Here is a 19,187-nt window from a genome sequence, read left to right as displayed (position 1 = left end):
CCACTGTGTACTCTCTGTTTAGGGTCAAATAGCATTCTAGTTTGCTCAGGTTTTTTGTTAATTATTTCCAATGTGTCAAGTAATTATCTTTTTGTTTTCTCATGATTTGTTTGGGTCTAATTGTGTTGCTGTCCTGGGTCTCTGTGAGGTCTGTTTGTGTTTGTTAACAGAGCCCCAGGACCAGCTTTCTTAGGGGACTCTTCTCCAGGTTCAACTCTCTGTAGGTGATGGCTTTGTTATGGAAGGTTTGGGAATTGCTTCCTTTTAGGTGGTTGTAGAATTTAAAGGCTCTTTTCTGGATTTTGATCATTAGCGGGTATCGGCCTAATTCTGCTCTGCGTGCATTATTTGGTGTTCTACGTTGTACACAGAGGATATTTTTGCAGAATTCTGCATGCAGAGTCTCAATTTGGTGTGATTCTTGGTTGGTGAGTGGACCCCAGACCTCACAACCATAAAGGGCAACAGGGTTTTTAACTGATTCAAGTATTTTCCGCCAGGTCCTAATTGGTATGTTGAATTTGATGTTCCTTTTAGTAGATTCTAGTAGGGTGAGGCCGGGTGCTGCAGACTTTTCTAGTGCCCTCGCCAATCCTTTGATATATATGTTGAAGAGGGTGGGGCTTAAGCTGCATCCCTGTCTCACCCCACATCCCTGTGGGAAGAAATGTGTGTATTTTTTGCCTATTTTAACCACACACTTGTTGTTTGTGTACATGGATTTTATAATGTCGTATGTTTTTACCCCAACACCACTTTCCATCAATTTCTATAGCAAACTCATGACAAATCATGACAAATTTAGTCTAAGGCTTTTTTGAAATCAACAAAGCACGAGAAGACTGCCTTTGTTTTGGTTTGTTTGTTTGTCAATTAGGGTGTGCAGGGTGAATACATGGTCTGTTGTGCGATAATTTGGTAAAGAGACAATTTGACATTGTTTTCACTGAGGAAATGTACGAGTCTGCTGTTAATGATAATGCAGAGGATTTTCCCAAGGATTCTGATGACACATATCCAACGGTAGTTATTGGGGTCAAATGTGTTTCCACTTTTGTGGATTGGGGTGATCAGTCCTTAGTTCCAAATATTGGGGAAGATGCCAGAGCTAAGGATGATGTTAAAGAGTTTTAGTATAGCCAATTGGAATTTGTTGTCTGTATATTTGATCAGTTCATTGAGGATACCAGGATACCAGGATACCAACACCACAGGCCTTTTTGGGTTGGAGGGTTTTTATTTTGTCCTGTAACTCATTCACGGTAATTGGAGAATCCAGTGTGTTCTGGTAGTCTTTAATAGTTGATTCTAAGATTTGTATTTGATCATGTAAATGTTTTTGCTGTTTGTTCTTTGTTATAGAGCCAAAATGATTGGAGAAGTGGTTTACCCATACATCTCCATTTTGGATAGATAATTATTCATGTTGTTGTTTGCTTAGTGTTTTCCAATTTTCCCAGAAGTGGTTAGAGTCTATGGATTCTTCAATTACATTGAGCTGATTTCTGACGTGCTGTTCCTTCTTTTTCTGTAGTGTATTTCTGTATTGTTTTAGTGATTCACCATAGTGAAGGCGTAGACTCAGGTTTTCTGGGTCTCAATGTTTTTGGTTGGACAGGTTTCTCAATTTCTTTCTTAGATTTTTGCATTCTTCATCATACCATTTATCATTGTTGTTCATTTTCTTCGGTTTTCTATTTGAGATTTTTAGATTTGATAGTGAAGCTGAGAGGTTAAATATACTGTTAAGATTTTCTACTGCCAAGTTTACACCTCCACTATTACAGTGGAACGTTTTATCCAGGAAGTTGTCTAGAAGGGATTGAATTTGTTGTTGCCTAATCATTTTTTGGTAGGTTTCCAAACTACATTCCTTAGCATTTCCAAACTACATCTATAGCATTTCTTAATGTTACTCAGTTCCTTTGGCTTTGATGCCTCATGATTGAGTATTGCTCTGTTCAAGTAGACTGTGATTTTGCTGTTGTCTGATAAGGGTGTCAGTGGGCTGACTGTGAATGCTCTGAGAGACTCTGGGTTAAGGTCAGTGATAAAGTAGTCTACAGTACTACTGCCAAGAGATGAGCTATAGGTGTACCTACCATAGGAGTCCCCTCGAAGCCTACCATTGACTATGTACATACCCAGCGTGTGACAGAGCTGCAGGAGTTGTGACCCATTTTTGTTGGTTATGCTGTCATAGTTGTACCTGGGGGGGGGGGGCAAATGGGGGAGGGAATGCTTTCACCTCCAGGCAGGTGTTTGTCCCCCTGTGTGCTGAGGGTGTCAGGTTATTGTCCGGTTCTGACATTTAGGTCGCCACAGACTAGTACATGTCCCTGGGCCTGGAAATTATTGATTTCCCCCTCCAGGATGGAGAAGCTGTCTTCATTAAAGTATGGGGATTCTAGTGGGGGGATATAGGTAGCACACAGGAGGACATTTTTCTCTGTTGAGATCATTTCCTTTTGAATTTCTAGCCAAATGTAAAATGTTCCTGTTTTGATTAATTTAATGGAGTGAGTAAGGTCTGCGCTGTACCAAATTAGCATACCCCCTGAGTCCCTTCCCTGTTTCACACCTGGTAGTTTGGTGGATGGGACTACCAGCTCTCTGTAACCTAGAGGGCAACCAGTGGGTCCGTCTCCTTTATACCAGGTTTCTTGTAGGATGACAATGTCTGTATTTCAGATTTTTTGAGCAAGTCCAGGATTCCTGCTCTTTAGGCCAAATGCAGATGACCTCAGACCTGGGATATTCCAGGATGAGATAGTGAAGGCTTTGTGTTCCATAAAGTGTCCAATGTTGTTGGTCGTGTGGTTTGGCCTCAGGCCAGTAAGTGTGAGCAGAGCCTGCTGAGCATCTGGGACATGCCATTGGCTTGGGTTAGTGTAAGAGTGGGGGTCGGGCCTGTTTGCCCGCTCACTGCCTGGGCGTGTGTGACTTCCATGTTGAGGCCCTCTTGGCGGGGGTGGGGTGCATGGGGAGGGCAGGAGGGGCATAGGTCTGATCTGAGGGGGCCTAAAATGGGTGTGGGCATGGTTGATTTGGGGGGGGTGTTGATTGGTTGGGGTGGGGGTGTGTACGTGGTCGGTGGTGTTGTGGTCTGGATGTTGGTCCTCTCCTCGCTGGGCGGGTGTCTATTGATCTGTTGTCCCTGTGTTGGGGCTGCGTTTGAGAGCGATGTCCTTTAGAGTATGGGAAAAGGTGGGCACTGCTGCCTTGTATAGGTGGATCTGGTCATAGAGGATGTTCAAGTCCAGGGTGGAGTGGTGGGTCAGGAAAACATTTGGCTTTGAGGCACAGTCACGGGAAATACTTGCGTTTACCCGCTGTATGGTAGCAGGGTGGAAGTATTTTCGTGGTAGCAGGGTGGAGATAACCACTTGTGCGTTGGGGAAAGTAGAAGAAGCTTTCTCAATCATTCCGTTCAGTGCTGTGGCCACACATTCCTGCTGTGTTCTCAGGTCGTTTGTGCCTGTGTGTATTATTATGTGGCTAGGTGAACCTAGTTGGTCCTCAGACAGAAGGTCTAAGGCGCGCTGGGTATTTGGACACCAGAGTTTAGACTCCGTTCCCTTCATCCATCAGAGCAGATTCATCATGCCTCTGGTACTCCCCCATCTCTTGCCAGCCATTCAGATTAGTCCTTATAAAGAGAGAACCAGAGCAGCGCTGTGTTGCCCACAGGGAGAGCTCTAACTGACCGTGACTGCAAAATGCTGCTCGCCCAAAGGTTTTCTGCTTTCCAGACGTTTTGCTAGGCAGGGCTTAATTATATGTACTCTTTTATCTTTGTTTATGGAACATGTGTGGTATTGGTAGAGGGAGGCAGGGGGATATTTTTCTCTGTCCAATAAGAGTTGTCATCATATGAGGAATGGAGGAGAAGGAGAGAGGGCGAGAGTTAGGGAGAGAGAGAGAGAGAGAGAGAGAGAGAGAGAGAGAGAGAGAGAGAGAGAGAGAGAGAGAGAGAGAGAGAGAGAGAGAAAGGGAGTCCTCTTCTTTCCTCCCCTCTCCCCTGCTTGGTCTTGCTTGCAGTTGTTTGGCAGAAAGCCTCATCACTATGTCAACACAGTAACACTGAAACACTGGGCTGTCCAACAGCAGCTCTCTCTCTCTCTCTCTCTCTCTCTCTCTCTCTCTCTCTCTCTGTCTCTCTCTCTCTCTCTCTCTCTCTCTCTCTCTCTCTCTCTCTCTCTCTCTCTCTCTCTCTCTCTCTCTCTCTTCCACACATTACTTATTGACCAGAGGTACTGTACAGGTCTCTGTTCAACACATGGCTGGACCAGGACCAGAGCTACTATAGAGTTGAGCAGGGCCCTAACAGAGGCCCAGGGCCCACAGCTTTCCCTGGTCAGTCCATGATGTGGCCCTAACGATAGAGTCTCTTCACTCTTCACCCACATTTGATTGGGTCTGCGGGAGATGGCTGGCTGGGCTGGCTGGCTGGGCTGGCTGGTGCCAGATCTGGAGCCGTTACGGTGTCACTGGCAACACTTCACCAGAGGTTAATTGGTTGTAGATAAACTGTTTTGTGCTGGCCATTGGTCAAGATCTGACACATTCCTGATCTGTTTTCAGACTCTGGATAATAATAACAAAGTGTTGTAGAAGAATAACCTCCATTGCAGTGCACCTGGCTGACTGTTGGGCTTCTCCTCCGCTCTGTCAGATGTTTGTTCTCACAGAGAGGATGTGTACCTTGTGTAATCTCCCCAAGTGGGGAGAAAAAAAAGGACAAAATCATTTGATTGGTATTTTTATTGTTCATTAGTAAGCTTAATGCACCAGAAGTAGTGACAAGTTTGTTGTGTCAAATTCCGGTTTGATCTCTGCTTGTTGTGACACGAACCCACAGAATCAATTCCCAGATGATGAAAGCAGCAGTCTGTGCCAGAGTTGTTCACTGTTTCCACATCTCTGCTGCAGCCTGCAGGGCCCTGACACGCACTCTCTCCTCTCCTTCGCTCTCTAAATCCTCTCCATGCTGTTTCTTTCTGTGTATAATCCACAATTAAGGTGAGATTGCAGACCTCGTAGTTAATACTATGGCATGGTGCTCCAGCATGGGGGAATATTTTGTAAAAATATTTTTAGAAACCGTAGCTACCAGCGATGCAAAGCAGGAGGAAATTGCAGGTCTCAGATGAATTGTATGTGGTGGCATGTTTTATTAAAAGGTTGTCAACAAAATGAGCAAGGAGACTTGTTCTAGGACCTTTAGGCTACTTGTATTCTGCTGAGCTAGTTTTTATCACAAACCAGCAATTACATGTTAAAATGTAAATGGTTTGTTGTCAGCAGAGCTGCAGTTGCAGATGTAGCATCTTCCTTTGAGCCAGTTTTGCTACAGCAGGAAAATAATCCTGCAGCAACAGGACATTTGAATTATTATGTGGATTGTAATTAATGAACATTTTCTGTACGGTTTGATACAAGTCTGACATTTCAAAGTGGAAATTTGCAAACTTCAGAATTCATTTTAAACCTCAACAACCCTACGTTTGACATGTATTGCATTGCAGGAAAGTTCTCCTCAAATTAAGATTTTACAACTCTAGCTTCAGTATGCATTGTGTTACTGAAGCTGTCAAATGCCTAATTGTGTTTGTATGTTAATCAGAGGTGTTTAAATACACGTCAAAACCTCTTTTCACTATCTCTGAGAACAGTCTGCATCCATTTACAGTTGTTGCAATACATTTCAAATCATTCAAAATCACAATGTACTTTTTGTTATGTAAACATGACTAAATCTCTGCCCACTTATAACGTTCAACATTCAGGCTAGTCAAAGTCAGTAAAGGCTGATGTGCTTACATCACTCTGCGAAACTCTATGTCAACAGATTATTATATCCTCCGTCAGATAACGCCATGTCGCATGGGTTTCGTTCACATTCTCCCCAAGAGATCAGATGAGAAGACAGCCTACGGTATTTCATCAGGGGGTTCTTTCTCGTGGTCATCAGCTGTAGTCTGCCAGCCATAGGGAGCCTGCTGGTGGCAGGGAGGCTGTAGGAGCATTACTGTGTGACTGGCTGTCTGTTCGTCAGGTGATGAGGCTGAGAGACTGAGAGGAGGAAGCTGTTTCACAGGGAATGTCTAATCTGTGTGACTGGGAGTCATGCTGGGCACTGAGCACTGAGCATCCCTCACTCTCTCAGCTCCAACACTCCCTCCCTTCCTTCCTTCCTCCATCACACCCATCCTGACAGTCTCTCTCTCTCTTTCTCCACCCCCTCTCACCAGCCCTCTCTCTCAGCTCCCTCCCTCTCAATCCCTTCCCTTCCCTCCCCTCCTCACCCCCCCCCCCCCCTGCTCAGGGAGCGCTTAAGAACCCCATAGCTCCCCAGTGCCGGTGTTCATGTCATTCACGGTCTCCGAGACATGTCGCTCCCCCCCTCCTGCCTCCCCATCCCAAATAAACACGCTCGCCATCAAAGGAAGCTGATTCTAGAATTTGATAACATCATGTTCTCTTTGCAGAGAAACCATATAGAGCCATGCAAATGAATGGTCCTGACTGATTGGTCCTGGATATTTCAGGTGCTCTGAGCATCCCTTTCCCCTCACTCTGGATTGACATGCATAAATACAGTCATGCATAAATACATAGGTAATATATGTTAAGGCATCTCCAGATGTTTTATTTTATGAGGGCAGGAACTTGGCCCTTTCTATCTAATCGGTTGCGGCAAAATGACACTCCATGCAAATGATGGTTGAGGTTGTTTGCCCTCAAATATTTCCTGTAAAAAGAAAGGGCGGAAGAGAGGCGATGAGATGGCACTCTAATTGGTGCGGAAGCTATTTGGCTGCATTCCAGCTGTATCAATTGCTTTTCTGCTGCTTTTCTCAAGTAATAGCTTGTAATTGTTATTCTTCAGATTTTATTAACGAGCTACAGACAGAGAAGCCTTGATTTGCTCCAGTAGCACACAGACAATAATTATAATGGTACCTCTACTTGACGTGATTTCAGAACGAACGCAGGCGGCACAGGACAATGATGCAGCTCAGCTCCCTGATGCAGTCAATGACCAAATCTTATTTTCCCTCCCTCCCTCCCTCCCTCCCTCCCTCCCTCCTGCCGTGACTGACACTCTCCCAGAACCACTCTAGTCTTGCTGCATCGCCCTGCAAATCAAATATGACAGGGAATATTGTTGGCATAATGGAGAATCGCAGGAGAAAGTACCACTGTACACACACAAATAGCTCAGGGCTTAATTGAACATCGCTGCCTCTGACCTGAACCCAGCCACAGGTCCAGGGTAATAGACCTAGTGGTATTCCTACTGCTACAGATAGAGATAGGTAGTGTACTGAGCTGGGCGGCAGCTGTGGTCAACATCTCTCGCTCTCTCTCTCTCTCTCTCCCTTTCTCTCTCTCTCTCTCCCGCTCTCTATCTCTCTTGCTCTCTCTCTCCCTTTCTCTCCGTTTTGCTCTCTGTCCCCCCTCTCTCTCTTTCCCTGTCCCCCTCTCTCTCCCTCTCTCGCTCTCTCCCTGCCCCTCTCTCTCTCTCTCTCTCTCTCTCTCTCTCTCTGTCTCTCAGTACTGATACATCTAGAGTCAGTGTTTTCACTATTTTGAAGTACCTCCTAATAGTAATCATTAGGAAATTCAAAGTAATGTTTTTGTTCCTCTGTGCATATTGTGAAGGCACAAGTTGTGGTTCTGACAGATTTATCGTGAATTGTCCCCTGGAATTAAATATGTATTTACTGTATATTCGGCATATCTCCATCTGCATATCAGACACTTTACACTTGAATAGGAATTAAATATGATTTGAAGTCGCTCTTTCAAGAGCGAGGCAGACAAAGCTAGAGAGCAAACAACACTTCTTTTAACTGGGTTTTGTTTTTGCCGTCTGCTCTGCTTTTGTCACGTCTTCGAACCTTCAGAAGTTGGACTTTCTTTTCAACCGTCTCTCCTCTGAGTTGTCTCTCCCTCCTCCGTGACTGAGTTGAAGGAGGAGGAAGGACTGAACTGAAGTCTCTTTCCCCTATCTCTCTCTCTCTCTGTGGCTGCTGCTGTCTTGTTTGAATAATGGTTGTGATAATTTCCCCCAGTCCAATGAGAGAGTGTGGTTGAGGCTGAGTAAACAGCCTGATTGGCTGCTGAAGGTCAGAGTGACCGCAGGTGTCACAACAGTGAATTACAACAATGACAGTCACAGAAGAGGGTGATATCTCCTTATTCATCCCTCCCTTTTCATCCCTCCTTTTTCATCCCTCCTTTTTCAATCCCTCCTTTGACTTGAAGGAATGAATTATTCTCAGTCAGGAGTTAATTACGCATTAAGCAAAAATGATTGTATCTCCTCTCTTTAACACGTGTAACTATTTAAATAGGATTCATTTGCTAGGTTAAAACATACTTTCCATTCCTTGGAGGAGAACAGAATAGCAGAATATTTTCTAGTATTTTTCCTAGTATTGGTTGTTGTGCTGCAGTAAAATGGGACTTAAGTCTAGCCTCTTCGTAATCCTGAGACATTGTAGAGCTGGACGACGAGAGGAGCATGAGCCTGATCTTGTGTCGCATCGACTTTCATTATACAGCAGGCATTGCAATTGGAAACCAATTGACATGACATGTTCTCTATCAGTCGGATGCTGTAGTCTTTCATCACAGAAGATGTCAGATGAACAGTCTTGAGGTCTCGAGTGGCGTCGCAAGTATTTCTATTTGCAGATTCAAGTCAGTTTGCCAGGGCTTACGCTGCCTGATTCTCTGTCTCCTGATGCCTGGGTTTCAGACAGCGCCACAGACAGAACCAACACAACCTACGGATCACTGGGGTGTCTATCAGACTACCTCTCCATCTCAGACACACTGTGTGACTCACACACACACACACACACACACACACACACACACACACACACACACACACACCCTTTGGCAGTAGCAATCACAGTGTCTCTGTGCATACTGGAAGTGGCACCTCTAAACCCATATTTGACATTCACCGCAGTTGAGCTAAAACATTTAGGAAGAGAATAGAGACACTTTGGTTAAAGGTATCACTCTAACCAACTACTGCTGTTTCACCCACTCAGTGACTGACTGGCATCCTTATGATAAGAGCATGTAAGGAATGAGGCTGCCATTGTCTTCTTCGTACAATAATACAGTGTTTACCAACCATATGGATGGGTTATAGGTGTACCAATGGCTGCCTTCTCTCCCTGTGTCTGGACATGTCTGTACATGTCTGTTTACGTGGTACATCGTCCAAAGGAGATGACCACTGAAAAGGGCTTGTGTGACATTGCTTTCCAAGACTCTTTTGTTGCTGATTAAGTAGTGGTGGCTTCCTGTTGTCACAGCCAAGGAGAAGAACGGTATCTCTGACTACCTCTGCCTTTGTCCTCAGCCCAGCGCTGTGTCCTGCAACCAGCAGAGAGTGTTTGTCAGTGCATGGGTGAGTGAATGACAGCGTTGTGTAGAGATGGCGTGGCCCTCTGTCTCTCCCGTGCAGGGCATTGTGGTGTGCAGACTGTGCAGGTTTGATGTGGAGCACTAGACTGTGGTTAATCATTCAGCCTCGTAGCTGTGAGCCTGGGAGGAGGCCAGCTCAGGAACCAGAGGTGGGACAGACAGGGAAGTGTACAGGCCAGCCATCAGACAGCTCTCCCAATACTGTTGGGATTGAGGATGCAAAGATATGTGTCCTTTCATCACCAATTAAATGCCATTGAACATTTGAAATGGTGTCACCATGCAAGGGATTTATTGAATATTGGAGCCCTTCCACCAATGTGCTGCTGATATCCATGAAAGCCTTTCTCTCTCCGGCACAATTGCACATTCCTGTATAATTCATCGGAACAATTCCTGAATGTGACAGTAGTATCTAAGAGCCTATCCACTCCTCTACTCTTCAGGGTTTATACACTCTGTGATGGTCTGTCAAGTACCACTAAGAGTCCCAGTTAACAGCCCAGGCCCCTCGGATGAAATATATTACAGTAATACAGCGTTCACTCACTTCAACAAAATGTCAGAGCAACCTTTGCCTAACAAGGATTTGGATTGGTGAAGAGTAGAGTAGTGTGGTGGTCACTATAGAGGAAGTCTAGAACATCTGCATAAAGCAGTGTATAATCTGTTCTGCGTGGTGTGAAGGGGGAAAAGTGAGTGTGTGTGTGTGTGTCATACACTACAAAGGTATGTGGACACCTGCTCGTCGACCATCTCATTTCAAAATCACGGGCATTACTGTGGAGTTGGTCCCTCCTTTCCTGCTATAACAGCCTCCACTCTTCTGGGAAGGCTTTCCACTAGATGTTGAAACGTTGCTGTGGGGACTTGCTTCCATTCAGCCACAAAAAGCATCAGTGAGGTTGGGCACTGATGTTGGGCGATTAGGCCTGGCTCGCAGTCGGCGTTCCAATTAATCTCAAAGGTGTTCGATGGGGTTGAGATCAGGGCTCTGTGCAGGCCAGTCAAGTTCTTCTACACCGATCTCAACAAACCATATCTGTATGGACCTCGCTTCGTGCATTGGCATGCTGAAACAGGAAAGGGCCTTCCCCAAGTTGGAAGCACAGAATCATCTAGAATGTCATTGTATGCTGTAGCGTTAAGATTTCCCTTCACTGGGACTAAGAGGTCTGAAGCGTGATTCATCACTCCAGAGAACACGTTTCCTCTGCTCCAGAATCCAATGGAGGTAAGCTTTGCACCACTCCAGCCAACGCTTGGCATTGCGCATGGTGATCTTAAGCTTGTGTGCGGCTGCTCGGCCATGGAAACCCATTTCATGAAGCTCCCAACGAACAGTTTTTGTGCTGACGTTGCCTCCAGGAACTCGATAGTGAGTGTTGCAACCGAGGACAGATGCTTTTCATTAGCTATGCGCTTCAGCATCTGGCGGTCCTGTTCTGTGAGTTTGTGTGGCCTACCACTTCGCGGCTGACCGTTGTTGCTCCTAGATGTTTCCACTTTACAATAACAGCACTTGTATTTGACCGGGGCAGCTCAAGCAAAGCAGACATTTGACGAACTGACTTGTTGAAAAGGTGGCATCCTGTGACGGTGCCACGTTGAAAGTCACTGAGCTCTTCAGTAAGGCCATTCCACTGTCAATGTTTGTCCATGGAGATTGCATGGCTGTGTGCTCGATTTTATACACCTGTCAGCAACGGGTGTGGCTGAAATAGCCAAATCCACTAATTTGAAGTTGTGTCCACATACTTTTGTATATACAGTGCATTCGGAAAGTATTCAGACCCCTTGAGTTTTTCCACATTTTGTTACGTTACAGCCTTATTTTAAAATAAAAAAATTTAAAAAAATCTTCATCAATCTACACACAATACCTCATAATGAAAAAGCAAAAAAAACATGTTTTTTGACATTTTTGCAAATGTATACAAAATTTAAAACTGAAATATCACATTTACATAAGTATTCAGACCCTTTACTCAGTACTTTGTTGGAGCACCTTTAGCTCCGATTACAGCCTAGAGGCCTCTTGGGTATGACGCTACAAGCTTGGCACATCTGTATTTGGGGAGTTTCTCCCATTTTGCTCTGTAGATCCTCTCAAGCTCTGTCAGGTTGGATAGGGAGCGTCGCTGCACAGCTATTTTCAGGTCTCTCCAGAGATGTTCGATTGGGTTTAAGTCCGGGCTCTGGGTGGGCCACTCAATGACATTCAGAGACTTGACCTGAAGCCACTCCTGCATTGTCTTGGCTGTGTGCTTTTGGTCATTGTCCTGTTGGAAGGTGGACCTTCGCCCTCAGTCTGAGGTCCTAATCGCTCTGGAGCAGGTTTTCATCAAAGATCTCACTGTACTTTGCTCCATTGATCTTTACCTCAATCCTGACTAGTCTCCCAGTCACTGCCACTGAAAAACATCCCCACAGCAAGATGCTGCCACCACCATGCTTCACAGGTAGGGATGGTGCCAGGTTTCTTCTACACGTGGTGCTTGGCATTCAGGCCAAAGAGTTCAATCTTGATTTCATTAGACCAGATCATCTCCTTTCTCATGGTCTGAGAGTCCTTTAGGTGCTTTTGGCATTCTCCAAGCGGGCTGTCATGTGCCTTTCACTGAGGAGTGGCTTCTGTCTAGCCACTCTACCATAAAGGCCTTATTGGTGGAGTGCTGTTCTTTAGATGGTTGTCCTTCTGGAAGGTTCTCCCATCTCCACAGAGGAACTCTGGAGCTCTCTCAGAGTGACCATCGGTTTCTTGGTCACCTCCCTAACCAAGGCCCTTCTCCACCGATTTAACCAGTTTGGCCGGGCGACCAGCTCTAGGGAGAGTTATGGTGGTTCCAAACTTCTTCCATTCAAGAGTGATGGAGGCCACTGTGTTCTTGGGGACCTTCAATGCTGCAGAAATGTTTTGGTACCCTTCCCCAGATCTGTGCCTCGACACAATCCTGTCTCGGAGCTCTCCTTCGACCTCATGGCTTGGTTTTTGCTCTGACAGACACTGTCAACTGTGAGACCTTATATAGACAGGTGGGTGCCTTTCAAAATCATGTCCAATCAATTGAATTTACCACAGGTGGACTCCAATCAAGTTGTAGAAACATCTCAAGGATGGCCAACGGAAACAAGATGCACTTGAGCTCAATTTCGAGACTCATAGCAAAGGATCTGAATACTTATGTAAATAATTCATTTTTCATTTTTAATACATTTGCAAAAATAAAATCTAAAAACAATTTTCACTTTGTCATTATAGGGTATTGTGTGGAGATTGATGATAAAAAAAAGTTAATTTAATTCGTTATAGAATAAGGCTTTAACGTAACAAAATGTGGAAAAAGTCAAGCGGCCTGAACACTTTCCGAATGCAGTGTATAGTGTAGCTTTGATATCAGGGAACGTTAGACCCTGTCTGCTGGCTGGATGCCAGGACTCATGTAGTGGTTAAATATTCATTGAGACAGACAGACAGCATACAGAGAAGATATTCCCTCTCTTTACACAGTGGATGATCTACTAGCTTGGAGAACTGATACACTTGACATTCTAATGTAGTACATAGTCACAACATGCCCCCGTGTTGTACTCTACATTTTGTAGTTAATATATTTCTTAGACCAATTAAATGAACGAAAGTTTGAACGTTTTGAACTTGTCTTCCGCCATACTATACTTAATTATACTCACTAGTCTTACCAATTAATTATACATTTTGATGCAGTGCATGGCTCAACAGTAGCCTAACCATAATGTAGGTCCCTTGTGTGTTGTTTGGTAGGGCAATTAGTTACATTACATGATACGTTTTATGTGGGGAGAGTTTCTGTTAAGCTGAAATCAGACAGCGCTCTCCCCCTTGGGAAAGCTGTTAACTCCCCTCCAACCCAATGAAGGGTTAACCACATAGTCTCAGTCGATGGCCTCCCTACGTAAGATTGATCTCTTCCCAGCGCCATGCAGCATGGAGAGGGAGAGGTACTATGGAGGTGTGGTCAGTTAACCGGTGGAAGGACTGTGTTATTGTAGTAGTCTGGCAGTACAGGGAGAGAATTTACCTGTAAATGTCACTCACCTCAGTCCTCCAGATGACATCGATAAAAGGCCTTTTAAATCAACTGGCTGGCCCCAACCACCCGATCCTGGAGTCAATATAAAGTCCCAATAAACATGTCAGCCAGCCAGGGGAGGGTTGGGTTCTGAGGAGGGGCTGGGACTTCCTCTGGGGTGGTTTAATAGTGGGAGACGGTCCCTCCTCCTGTGTGTGTGTGTGTGTGTGTGTGTGTGGTTTAACAGCAGGAGGTTGCTCTTCCTGGGATCTGACCACTCTTATTCATCAGCCACTTACTACCGCCAGGCTCCAGCAAATATCTTTTCATCATCACCGCAGAACCCAATACACCTCTACTCATGTCTGGCTCCATGGGTCTCTGTGCTCCTCTACTCATGTCTGGCTCCATGGGTCTCTGTGCTCCTCTACTCATGTCTGGCTCCATGGGTCTCTGTGCTCCTCTACTCATGTCTGGCTCCATGGGTCTCTGTGCTCATCTACTCATGTCTGGCTCCATGGGTCTCTGTGCTCCTCTACTCATGTCTGGCTCCATGGGTCTCTGTGCTCCTCTACTCATGTCTGGCTCCATGGGTCTCTGTATCCTCTCCATAGGTGCCAGGTTGTTGTTGTTTCACAGAGCAAAATAGCCTACAATGTTGTCCCCCTGTCTTGTCAATGAATGACAGGTTTGAGGAAAGTGTTTCTCAGCAGGGGGTTTGGTTGTTTCCTGCTGCATGTCTCTGTTGAAGACTGATGATGCAGACCTCATTGGCTGTTTTTTTATTTTCTTTGTTTGTTTGTACATCGCTCAACGATTCTGATTCAGCCCTTTGATTTGAGCCCCTTACCTCAGAGGAGCAGAGCAGAGATGTGCCTGTTAACACATTCAGGGGGCCGGAAAGAGAGTGAGAGAGAGAGAGAGAGAGTGGGGGGGGGGGGGGGGGGGAGAAGAGGAGAGGGAGGAGAGATAAGGTGAAGAGAGAGGAGGGGAGGAGAGGAGATGAGGGAAGAGGAGAGGAGGAGGGGAGGGTAGGAGAGGAGAGGGAGGAGAGATATGCTGAAGAGAGAGGAGGGGAGGAGAGGAGAGGAGATGAGGGAAGAGGAGAGGAGGAGGGGAGGGTAGGAGAGGAGGGGAGGATAGGAGAGGAGATGAGGGATGAGAGATAAGGTGAAGAGAGGATAGGAGAGGAGGGGAGGATGGGAGAGGGAGGAGAGATAGGGAGGAGAGATAAGGTGAAGAGAGGGTAGGAGAGGAGGGGAGGATGGGAGAGGGAGGAGAGATAGGGAGGAGAGATACGGTGAAGAGAGGGTAGGAGAGGAGGGGAGGATGGGAGAGGGAGGTAAGGAGAGGAGAGGAGAGATAAGGTGAAGAGAGGGTAGGAGAGGAGAGGAGGATGGGAGAGGGAGGTAAGGAGAGGAGAGGAGAGATAAGGTGAAGAGAGGGTAGGAGAGGAGGGGAGAATGGGGGAGGGAGGCAAGGAGGCAAGGAGAGGAGAGGAGTGATAAGGTGAAGAGAGGGTATGAGAGGAGAGGAGGATGGGAAAGGGAGGTAAGGAGAGGAGAGGAGAGATAAGGTGAAGAGAGGGTAGGAGAGGAGGGGAGGATGGGAGAGGGAGGTAAGGAGAGGAGAGGAGAGATAAGGTGAAGAGAGGGTAGGAGAGGATGGGAGAGGGAGGAGAGATAAGGTGAAGAGAGGGTAGGAGAGGAGGGGAGGATGGGAGAGGGAGGAGCGGTAAGGAGAGGAGAGGAGAGAAAGCCCCACCATCCACCCTTGCAGACCTCATTCACGCAGAGAAACAGAGGCATGCGGTGAGCTGATCAGGATGAGGATCAGGCTGCTGTTTTGACAAAGAGCCATCATGGCTGGATAACAATCCTCAAACAAACGTCCAGTGCTTTCTATATCTCTCTATCCACCCAATGAGCACCACTAGTGTTATGCCTCACTGCAGAAAACCCCTCTGGTGCCAGGATAGCTCTGGTTCTGACCTTCCAGGCTTTCTACCCCCTGGTCCAGCCCAGGAACACCAAGTAAACACCAAGCTCCAATCCCCTAGCAGTAAGACTAGATCACCTGTCTAAATCCAGACTCAGATATACAGTATATGCAGGGGATTGTGGATTTTCGACCTGCATGTCAGAAGTTAAAACATGTTGAGAAAACAACTTAAAGGCTCACAGGTGCTTTGGTCAATTGCACACAAGGTCCAACTGAAATGTGACTTCCTCTTCAAACCCAGCCTTTCCGAAAGACACACAGTTACAATTATTTGGGAGAGGTGAGAGGGGGGGGGCTGACACTGGGCGCCCGGGAGCTGTTGTTGTGGGGGGTTAAGTCACTTCCCACCAGATGTTCCCCGTCGGACCTGGGATTCAGACTGGCAACCCTCTGGTTGCAGGCCCGCCTCTCTAACTGCTAGATTACCTGCTTCCAGAGTGGAAACAGAGAAGGAACCTGGGATTCAGACTGGCAACCCTCTGGTTGCAGGCCCGCCTCTCTAACCGCTAGATTACCTGCTGCCAGAGTGGAAACAGAGAAGGAACCTGGGATTCAGACTGGCAACCTTCTGGTTGAAGGCCCGCCTCTCTAACCGCTAGATTACCTGCTGCCAGAGTGGAAACAGAGAAGGAACCTGGGATTCAGACTGGCAACCCTCTGGTTGCAGGCCCGCCTCTCTAATCACTAGATTACCTGCTGCCAGAGTGGAAACAGAGAAGGAACCTGGGATTCAGACTGGCAACCCTCTGGTTGCAGGCCCGCCTCTCTAACCGCTAGATTACCTGCTGCCAGAGTGGAAACAGAGCAGGAACCTGGGATTCAGACTGGCAACCCTCTGGTTGCAGGCCCGCCTCTCTAACCGCTAGATTACCTGCTGCCAGAGTGGAAACAGAGAAGGAACCTGGGATTCAGACTGGCAACCCTCTGGTTGCAGGCCCGCCTCTCTAACCGCTAGATTACCTGCTGCCAGAGTGGAAACAGAGAAGGAATTTGGGATTCAGACTGGCAACCCTCTGGTTGCAGACCCGCCTCTCTAACCGCTAGATTACCTGCTGCCAGAGTGGAAACAGAGAAGGAACCTGGGATTCAGACTGGCAACCCTCTGGTTGCAGGCCCGCCTCTCTAACCGCTAGATTACCTGCTGCCAGAGTGGAAACAGAGCAGGAACCTGGGATTCAGACTGGCAACCCTCTGGTTGCAGGCCCGCCTCTCTAACCGCTAGATTACCTGCTGCCAGAGTGGAAACAGAGAAGGAACCTAGGATTCAGACTGGCAACCCTCTGGTTGCAGGCCCGCCTCTCTAACCGCTAGATTACCTGCTGCCAGAGTGGAAACAGAGAAGGAACCTGGGATTCAGACTGGCAACCCTCTGGTTGCAGGCCCGCGTCTCTAACCGCTAGATTACCTGCCGCTAGAGTGGAAACAGAGAAGGAACCTAGGATTCAGACTGGCAACCCTCTGGTTGCAGGCCCGCGTCTCTAACCGCTAGATTACCTGCCACCAGAGTGGAAACAGAGAAGGAACAGTGGGGTGGTGTAAAAGTGACATGTTTTCAATCACATGGCTGATTCCTAGGAAATCGTCTAAAGGCCACATTGGAACATTTTATAGAGTAGAATGGGGCTGGTGGGATTCGTTTTCTCCCACGTGAAAAAGTGTATAATTTCAACACAATTCCGGTACAGTGTGTAATATAGTCAGCCTTGAAAAATGGTCCAAATCTCCCATCGCTGTCTGCAATTTACCTTGTGGCCTTGAAACCACATCTATTGTGCTGTTTTTTGTGCCATTCAGGCCAGATAGTGTGTCCGTGCGCGCGCGTGTGTGTATGTGTGTGTGTGTGTGTCTTTTTGTAGTTTCATTCAGTGTATAGTGGCAGTGGTGGTGGCGGCTATTGTGGAGCATATTGCACTGGCTGACATTACCCATACCTGCAGGGAATAAATTCTACTAAGTGACATGTGGCTTGCAGACGTTTGTAAATTGCAACGCATCAATCTTGAGGGAGATAGCTGGCTAGCTAGCTAGTGAGGGCTGTACAGTGCAAGTGACGCTCCCAGAGAGAGCTGCTGCCATCTCTTTCCTGTAAATGCTTCCCCCGTTCATAGTGAGACCATGCTGTTTAATAGGATGGTGTGAGGAGGTCCTTAAAGGGATACTTTGGGATTTTGGCAATGAGAGCCTTTATCTACATCCCTAGGGTCAGATGAACTCATGGATATTATTGTATGTCTCTGCGTCCAGTATGATGGAAGTTAGAGGTAGTTTCGCTAGCCATCGCTAACTAGTGTTAGCGCAATGGCTGGAAGTCCATGGGTATCTGCTACTGTAGCATGCTAGGGAATACAGCGTGTCAGCACTGGGATGGGGTTCGATAGCTTTAAATTGTGATTGTAAGAGAGAGTTGCAACTGTCTTTTCTAATGTACTGAGTTGGACTAAAGTAGATGTATACCTGACAACAATAACACGACAATTTATCTAAATACAATTAGTATGTACCTTTCCTCAATATTCCTCTGTAAATTATACTTGATCAAAAATCGAATGAAAACCAGTGTCTATAAATCAATGACTCATTTTATTTTACACTATATATATATATATATATATATGTAAAATATGGTTAGAATAGAACAGGACTCAGGGATAATCAGTTTGCTTGAGACAGTTTGCTTGAGACACGCACCTATTTTCAAGAGAATATATATATATAATATTATCCCTGAGTCCTGTTCTATTCTAACCATATAGCAGCAGTTCATGGTCATGCTCAAAATAACATACAAAGAATAGTGTGACGTGTGCGTTGAGAGTCTGGAAGCTAGTTCAGGGAGTGAGTGTTTTAATAAATAAACGGAACGTAATACAAAACAAGAAACCACGAACGCACAGACATGACACCTTTTGCCCGAAACAATAACGCCTGGGGAAGGAACCAAAGGGAGTGACATTTATAGGGAAGGTAATCAGGGAGGTGATGGAGTCCAGGTGAGTCTGATGACGCGCAGGTGACAAATATGAAGTCAACCTGCCAATCAAGTGTCTTAATATCCATACAGAATGTGCGGACAATGTCAGTGTTTCGCTGCATGGTACATACTGTATCTAATGTTCACCCACACCTCGAAGCAGTTCACTGATTCGCAGGGCATATGAACAATCGAATACTATATCAGTTCTGACAGTCACTCTTTATGGGTGTGTAGAGTTCAAAATAATTCCCTAAAAAGATAATTCCCTAAAAAGATAATTCCCTAAAAAGATAATTCCCTAAAAAGATAATTCCCTAAAAAGATAATTCCCTAAAAAGATAATTCCCTAAAAAGATAATTCCCTAAAAAGATAATTCCCTAAAAAGATAATTCCCTAAAAAGATAATTCCCTAAAAAGTAACTTAATAAATGATTATTAGTAGTAGTAGTAGTAGTAGTATACTTTTGACGTGTGATTTGAGAGTCTGAGAGTCTGAATTTTTGAGAGAATGTGGCTCCACAGAAGTTTCCCTTCCATGGGTATATGGTTCCATGTGACTGAATCAACCCATCAACGTCACACACCCTGTTTTCATGTAACTGTTGGTGGAAATGATTGCATGCTTGCGTACATTACATGTCCTTTTGTGGTACAGTCTCGTTTAGAAACACCATCATTACTGAATACTGTGAAAGAAGTGACA

At 45.9% G+C, this 19,187-nt stretch overlaps 1 protein-coding gene across 5 annotated transcripts in view; it reads left to right on the top strand.

The window, feature by feature from the left end:
• Nucleotides 1-19,187, top strand: part of LOC110497688 (neuronal PAS domain-containing protein 3) — a 390,976-nt gene that overhangs the window by 66,480 nt on the left and 305,309 nt on the right. The gene's annotated exons all lie outside the window — the stretch shown is intronic.

Source organism: Oncorhynchus mykiss, chromosome 19 (assembly GCF_013265735.2).
Source record: "Oncorhynchus mykiss isolate Arlee chromosome 19, USDA_OmykA_1.1, whole genome shotgun sequence".
NCBI lineage: Eukaryota > Metazoa > Chordata > Actinopteri > Salmoniformes > Salmonidae > Oncorhynchus > Oncorhynchus mykiss.
The sequence above is the reverse complement of the archived record's forward strand: the minus strand, read 5'-3'. Positions and strand labels throughout refer to the sequence as shown.